Source organism: Saimiri boliviensis, chromosome 3 (genome assembly GCF_048565385.1).
Source record: "Saimiri boliviensis isolate mSaiBol1 chromosome 3, mSaiBol1.pri, whole genome shotgun sequence".
NCBI lineage: Eukaryota > Metazoa > Chordata > Mammalia > Primates > Cebidae > Saimiri > Saimiri boliviensis.
Genome location: NC_133451.1, coordinates 1,610,367 through 1,617,475, shown reverse-complemented (window position 1 = coordinate 1,617,475; position 7,109 = coordinate 1,610,367). Strand labels below are relative to the sequence as shown.

General features: G+C 50.4%; 1 non-coding gene across 1 annotated transcript; it reads left to right on the top strand.

The window, feature by feature from the left end:
• Positions 1-6,097: 6,097 nt before the first annotated feature.
• Positions 6,098-6,170, top strand: TRNAF-GAA (transfer RNA phenylalanine (anticodon GAA)). Its single transcript has one exon. It is a non-coding gene; the product is annotated as a tRNA-Phe (tRNA).
• Positions 6,171-7,109: the final 939 nt, after the last annotated feature.

Genomic DNA, 7,109 nt, shown 5'->3' with positions numbered 1-7,109 from the left:
ATCTAATAGCAGGAAAACAAATAACCCGATCTGATTGAACATTGCCAAAGGACCTAAGCAGACACTTCTCAAAAGAAGACACACAAATGGCCAGTGGGCTCTGAAAGGCACCGGCGTCAGGAACGGTCAGAGAAATTAAAATCAGAGTCACAGTGAGTTATCACCTGACACAGAGTAGCTGCTATCAGAAAGATGGAAGATAGCAAATGTTGACTCGGATGTGGAGAAGAGGGAAGTGTCAGTTAGTGCAGCCGTTATGAAAAAGAGTAAGAGCTGCTTCAAAACATTACGACTAGACCACCACACGATTCAGCAACTCGACTTCTGAGAATGTGTTCAAGGAAAACAGAATCAGCCTCATGGCCCAGCGCGGTGGTCCACACTGTAATCCCAGCACTTTGGGAGGCCGAGGACGGTGGATTACCTGAGGTTGAGAGTTCGGGACCAGCCTGACCAACATGGAGAAACCCCGTCTCTACTAAAAGTACAAAATTAGCCAGGCCTGGTGGCGCGTGCCTGTAATCCCAGCTACTCAGGAGGCTGAGGCAGGAGAATTGCTTGAACCCAGGAGGCAAAGGTTGTGGTGAGCCGAGATTGCACCATTGCACTCCAGCCTGGGCAACAAGAGTGAAACCATCTCAAAAAAAGTCTCACTAAGAGAGACCTGCACAGTCATGTTCTATCCATAACAGACAATATATGGAGTCACCCTAAGTGTCCACTGACAGATGAATAAAGAAAATGTGGTCTATACATACAATGGAGCACTATTCAGCATTTAAAAAGAAGGAAGCTGGTTGAGGTGGCTCATCTCTGTAATCCCAGCACTTTGGGAGGCTGATATGGGAGGACTGCTTGATCCCAGGGGTTCAAGAATAGCCCAGGCAACATGGTGGAACCGTGTGTCTACCAAAAAAAAAAAAAGAAAAAAGTAATTAGCTGGTGTGCTGGCACATCTCCTTCCCAGCTACTTGGGGGGCCAAGGGGGATCACCTGAGCTTGGGAAGTCAAGGCTGCAGTAAGCCAAGATTGCTATTGCACTCTAGACTGGGTGACAGTGAGACCCTGTTTCAAAAACAGAAAAGGGAATCCTGTTGTTTGACAATGTGGATGAACATGGAGGACCTTATTATATTTAGCAAGATCAGCCAGGCACAGAGAGAAGCACTGATTCACTCGTGTGTGGACGCTGAAGAAGCTGAACTCAGGTGTAGAAAGCAGTGACATTGGGCCAGGCGTGGTGGCTCACGCCTGTAATCTCAGCACTTTGGGAGGCTGAGGCGGGCAGATCATTTGAGACCAAAAGTTTAAGACCAGCCTGGCCATCATGGTGAAACCCTGTCTGTACTAAAAATACAAAAATTAGCTGGGCATGGTGGCATATGCCTGTAATCCCAGCTACTCAGGAGGCTGAGGCAGGAGAATCGCTTGAACCCAGGAGGCGGAGGTTGCGGTGAGCCGAGATCGCGCCATTGCACTCCAGCCTGGGTGACAGAGCGAGACTCCATCTTCAAAAACAAACAAACAAAAAGAAAGAGTAGAGACATTATTAGTGAAAAGGTACAAAATTTCAGTTATTAACAGAGTGGAAGAATAAGTTCAAGAGGTCTCCTGTACCATGTGTGGCTATAGTTAATCATATATTGTGTTGTTGAAAGTCATTGAGAGTAGATTTTGTGTTTTCACTACTGAAAATGATAAGCATATGAGGCTATTTAGCTAAATTTAGCCATTTCACAATGTATGCATATTTCAAAACATCATCTTGTACACAGTAAACATATATGATTTTTCATCAACTAAAAATTAATTAATAGCCGGGCGTGTTGGCTCAAGCCTGTAATCCCAGCACTTTGGGAGGCCGAGGCGGGTGGATCACGAGGTCAAGAGATCGAGACCATCCTGGTCACCATGGTGAAACCCCGTCTCTACTAAAAATACAAAAAATTAGCTGGGCATGGTGGCGCGTGCCTGTAATCCCAGCTACTCTGGAGGCTGAGGCAGGAGAATGGCCTGAACCCAGGAGGCGGAGGTTGCGGTGAGCCGAGATTGCACCATTGCACTCCAGCCTGGGTAACAAGAGTGAAACTCCGTCTCAAAAAAAAAAAAATTAATTAATTAATAAACAAAAACAGATCTGCAAATACCATGACACTCCTCCCACTGAAAGGTGAAGCCTGTGTCTCCTCTCCTTAACGCTGGACTGGCCCTAGTGACTTGGATGTAACCAACAGAATGCAATGCAAATGATGCTGCATGACTTCTGAGGCTGGGTCAGGGAAGGCCATGCAGCCTCTGCTTGTCCTCTTGGGACACTTGCCATGGGGGCAGCCAGGCAGAGAGTAAAAAGTCTCACTGTCTCAAGACTGCCATGCTGGAGGGCCATACGTAAAGTACTTGTGTTGACGGCCCAGCTGAGCTCCCAGCTGACAGGCAGCCTCCACTGCTAGCCATGGGAGTGGCCAACAGGGAGGTGCAGCCCAGATGGCTCTAACCCCAGCTGACGTCTAGGTGCAGCCACGTGTCACTGTTCTCTCTTCCCGAGTGAGAACTGCCCTTGCTGAACCCTTCCCAAGTTCCCCATGCTCCAAAAAGTGAGCAAATTAAGATACTTGTTTTAAGCTGTGAGGTTGTAGGATAATTTGTTATGCAGCAATAGTAGCTGGAACACATAACGTTGGGAAAATTGGCTCACTTCATGGAAAATGGAAGGTAGGATCCCTACCTCATACCATATACAAAGAGAAACCTAAACATAAGAGATTCAAGACATAGATGTAAATGGTAAAGCTGTAGGCTCACAGGAGAAAATGCTGCAGAATTTCTTTGTGACCTTGGATAGGAAAAGATTTCTTAAGCAAGACTCCAGAAGAACAAATCGTAAGATGAAAAATGGATGAATTTGCATATAGCAAAAGGAAGGATTCTATTTGACAAAGAATTCGATAGGCCATGTTAACGAACAGACGGCAGGGGAACAGATGATATTGCAACATCTGAAACCCATAAGGGATTGATAGAATGCACAGGAAACAGCCGTCAATCACTTCGAAGAAGACAAGGCCTCTGAAGGAAAAAGGGGCAGAGACACAAACAGGCGATTCTCAGAGAGAACCCGAATGGCTGATGACAAACAAGGAATGGTTGTTCAGCTCCGCCAGTGATCAGAAAGACGCAAACGGAAACAGCAGCGACATAGACTCTGCGCCTGTCAGAGAAGCAAAAATTAGACAATTGCATAGTTCCCAGGATTGACAAGAATGTGGGACAAGGAGAACCCCTGGCTGGAGAGGGCGTTTCCCGGAAAGCAAGCTGGCAGCGGGTGGTGAAAGCAGGCAGGTGCCCACCCGTGAGCTGGCAAGAGCGACACTCACGCTTCAAGCCTCCCACAAACCCCAGCAGGAGGCACAGGCATCAGGCAGAGCACAGCAGCAGCAGGGTCGGGGTCACAGAGAACCGGACAGCTCCACCCACACCACCGGGCACTATGGGGCTGGGAGGGCTGTGCACACTCGCTGTACCTTGTAACCGGAGCTGTGCGTGGGGATGTGAGGGGCACATGAGGTGATCATGCAAAGTGCTGGGTCCCTGCTGGCACAGACCACAGATGATTGTCGTCCTCGGAGCACAGACCAAGCACGGAGAAGCCAGTGAACAGCTGGTTCCTCAAGGGAGACGCCAGACTCTTCTGGCCAGCGACACTGGCCTGTGCTGGGTCTAAGATGGGGCCACCTTGCCTCCTGCTGGTCCCGCTCTTCTTCATGGAGCAGACCTGGGACCACTCTCTGACTGTCCCCTGCCTACAGAGAACATCCGCCACCTCTTTTCGGTGCTGGCCCCCTCCCGGGTGCACTCCTGACAGCTTCTGGTTCTCCCAGGAAATGATTCTGCTGGGTCTCTAGTGCCCAAAGTGTGTTCATCCAGCACCTCCACCTCCCAGGAAGACTGGGCACTGCCATTTCACTGACAGCTGACTATCACTTTGTTTACGCTGCTAAGAGCCACCTAGCAGTGAGTGCCCTATCACCCAAGTTCTTGACAGGATGTTAAATCTCATGACCGAGAAAGAATCGTCAAATCAATGCATTCTTGCTCATCCAGGCTGGTCCCTTCGCCTGGACCTAGAAATCCAACCCCAAGGCTTTTCTTGGGATCCTCTCCATAGATGTAGCTATTTTTTGCTTTGTTTTGTTTTAGTTGGGACAAAGTCTCACTTTGTTGCCCAGGCTGGAGTGCAGTGGCGAACACAGCTCACTACAGCCTCGACCTCCTGGGCTCCAGTGGTCCTCCTGTCTCAGCCTCTCGAGTAGCTGGGACTGCAGGTGTGCGCCACCACACCTGGCTAATTTTTGTTTTTGTAGAGATGGGGTCTCACCGTTTTGCCCAAGCTGGTCTTGAACCCCTGGGCTCAAGAGATCCTCTCGCCGGCATCGCAGGTGTGGACCACTGCCCCCGCTTCTCACGGCTCTTTCTGTGTGCAGCCTCTCCCCTCTTTGCCAGGCCCCACACCCTCCAGCTAGGTCAAGCTGGGATTCAACACTAGCTGCTTGTCCTGGCAGCTGGGCACGAGAGGGGGCTACCTCCTGAGGGGCACCTCTTGCCCATGGAGGGCAGGTCTGGAGGCTCTTCTGCACAACACAGGTGCCAGCTCTTATGAGGGAAGGGGTGGCCGCTGCAAGCTCAGTGTTCAGTGTTCAGGGGTTCTGCAGAGCCGTGTCCCTCGTGGCTGCCACCTAGGTGTCCCATCCCGTGTTTTGGGGTCTCAGCCTTTCCCCAGCGGGGCCCTGACCGCCATGTAACAGATGTGCCTTAGCGTAGCAGTGTGAAGTCTCTGGAGCTCCGGGCTTTAACACTGTAGTCCTCAGTGTGCCTTGCATTCTGGCTAAGCAGGTGTGGGCCCTGTGAGCTCCCCTGGGACCCTTGGCTCCCACTCTCTGCCTGAGTTGCCGACCCCCTCAGTTTCTCATGGCTCCTCTGCAGGGGGTCAGCCTGGCTCCACCCTCTTGGGCGTCATCTTCCCCATCTTCCAAATGACTGAGTCATCACTTCTGCCCTCACGTCCCCTGGGTATTTTACCAGGTCACCACCAGTGAAATATTTACTCGAAATGTTCTCTCCCTGCCAGGACAGTGAACCAGAAGTGGAACTGCATCCCCAGGGAAATGGCAGAGCCGCCATCGAAGAATCAGGGGTAGGGATGCCTGCCAGGCTCCCAGTTTAACTCAGTCTGGCCTGTGCAGAAGCCAGATGACTCTCGGAGGGTGAGTGTGGATTACTGTACGCTTCCTCAGGAGATCCCTCCCATCGAGCTGCTGTTCCAGATGGACCATCTTTACTGGAGAAACCGGCACAGCCATTGGCTTGGCAGATGCCTCGTGCTCCATCGCAGTTTGCAGGAATTCTTGGAAGCAGGTGGCTTGTACCCGAAAGGGCCAGAAGTGCACCCGCACAGGGATATGACAGCTCTACTCCCTGCTGTGATGCTGACTGCGGAAACCCTGACTGCCACGCCGTGCGCCACCACTGGACAGCATTTTGCTGATGGCCCCGAGGAGCAGGAATTGGATGCCTTGGCAAACCAGAGGGCGGAAGATCCGCCCCACAGCATTGCGTGCCTGCCCCTTGAGTAAAGCTTCTAGGAGCTTAGCGGTTTGGGGTATGTCAATATCCCTCCACGGCAAAAGGCAAGCTGATAACCTTGCACCATGACAAAAGGACGGTGCTCTTGAGGGCTGTTTGCATTTTGAAGGCAACAGGTACCTCCTCAGTGTTCTGCTTCGACCCTTCTACAGAGTCACCCGTAAGCTGCTGGATGTGAGTGGGGACCAGAGCAAGAGAAGGCTCTGCAGCAAGTTCGGGCTCACGACAAGCCACTCTGTCACCTCAGCCTTGCAACCCCTTAGATTCTGTTAGGGACTGAATGTCTGTGTCCCTCAAGATCTCATATGCTGAAGCCCTGCTGTGGTTTGAAAGTGTCCCCCAAAAGTTCCCCTGTTGGAAACAAACCCTTTGCACTTGTGATAGGTTAATATGGCTACCACAGAGTGGGTTTGTTATCTGGGGAGTGGCTTTTTTTTTTTAAATATGAAAGCACATGGCTGAAGTAGCTCAGTTGGGAGAGCGTTAGACTGAAGATCTAAAGGTCCCTGGTTCAATCCCAGGTTTGGGCAGCTGTTTTGGGACTCTTTTGTACATGTTGACCTTGCTAAATTAACACCTGGCCGTGTTAACTGTGAACTGGCCTCGAACAAAACCATCTACTAATATGTAAGTACATAGTGACATTTATATGGCAAGGGGATACATACATGAAGAAGGCTCTTGTAAGTCACTTCACAAAAAAACAAAAAACCAGCCAAACAAACAAAAAAATGGGCTGAGCGTGGTGGCTCACGCCTGTAATCCAAGCACTTTGGAGGCCAAGGCAGGCGGATCACCTGAGGTTGGGAATTCAAGACCAGCCTGACCAACATGGTGAAACCCCGTCTTTAAAAAAAAATACATGAAAGCAAGCTCTTTATGGCTCCTTGCTCTGGGGTTCTCACCATGGAATGCCCTCCACCGTGTTATGATGCAGCATGAAGGCCCTCACCAGATGCCAGCACCGTGTTCTTGGACTTCCCAGCTTCCAGAGCCATGAGCTAAATAAATGTCTTTTCTTTACAGATTACCCAGTCTGTGATATTCTGTTATACCAACAGAAAATGGACCACTGTGGTAGTATTGGGTGATGGGGTCTTCTGGAGGTAATTAGATTTAGATGAGAGCATGGGGGTATAGCCCTCATAATGGATCAGTACTCTTGTAAGAAGAGGCACCAGAGCCCCGCCCCCCCCTCTTTCTCTCTCCCACGTGAGGACACAATGGGAAGGCGGCCTCTGAAAGCCAGGAAGACAGCCCTCATCAAGAATCAAATCTGCTGGCCCTGTAATCTTGGATTCCAGCCTCCAGAACTGTGAGAAAGAAATGCCTTTTAGTTAAGCCGCCCCGTCTTTGTATCTGTTACAGCACCTATGCTGACCAGATCTTCAACAACACTCAAAGCATCCATGGCAGAAAAAGGGGCAGCGTATGGAGCCTTTGCTGAGCACCAGCAGGAAAGTCACAGA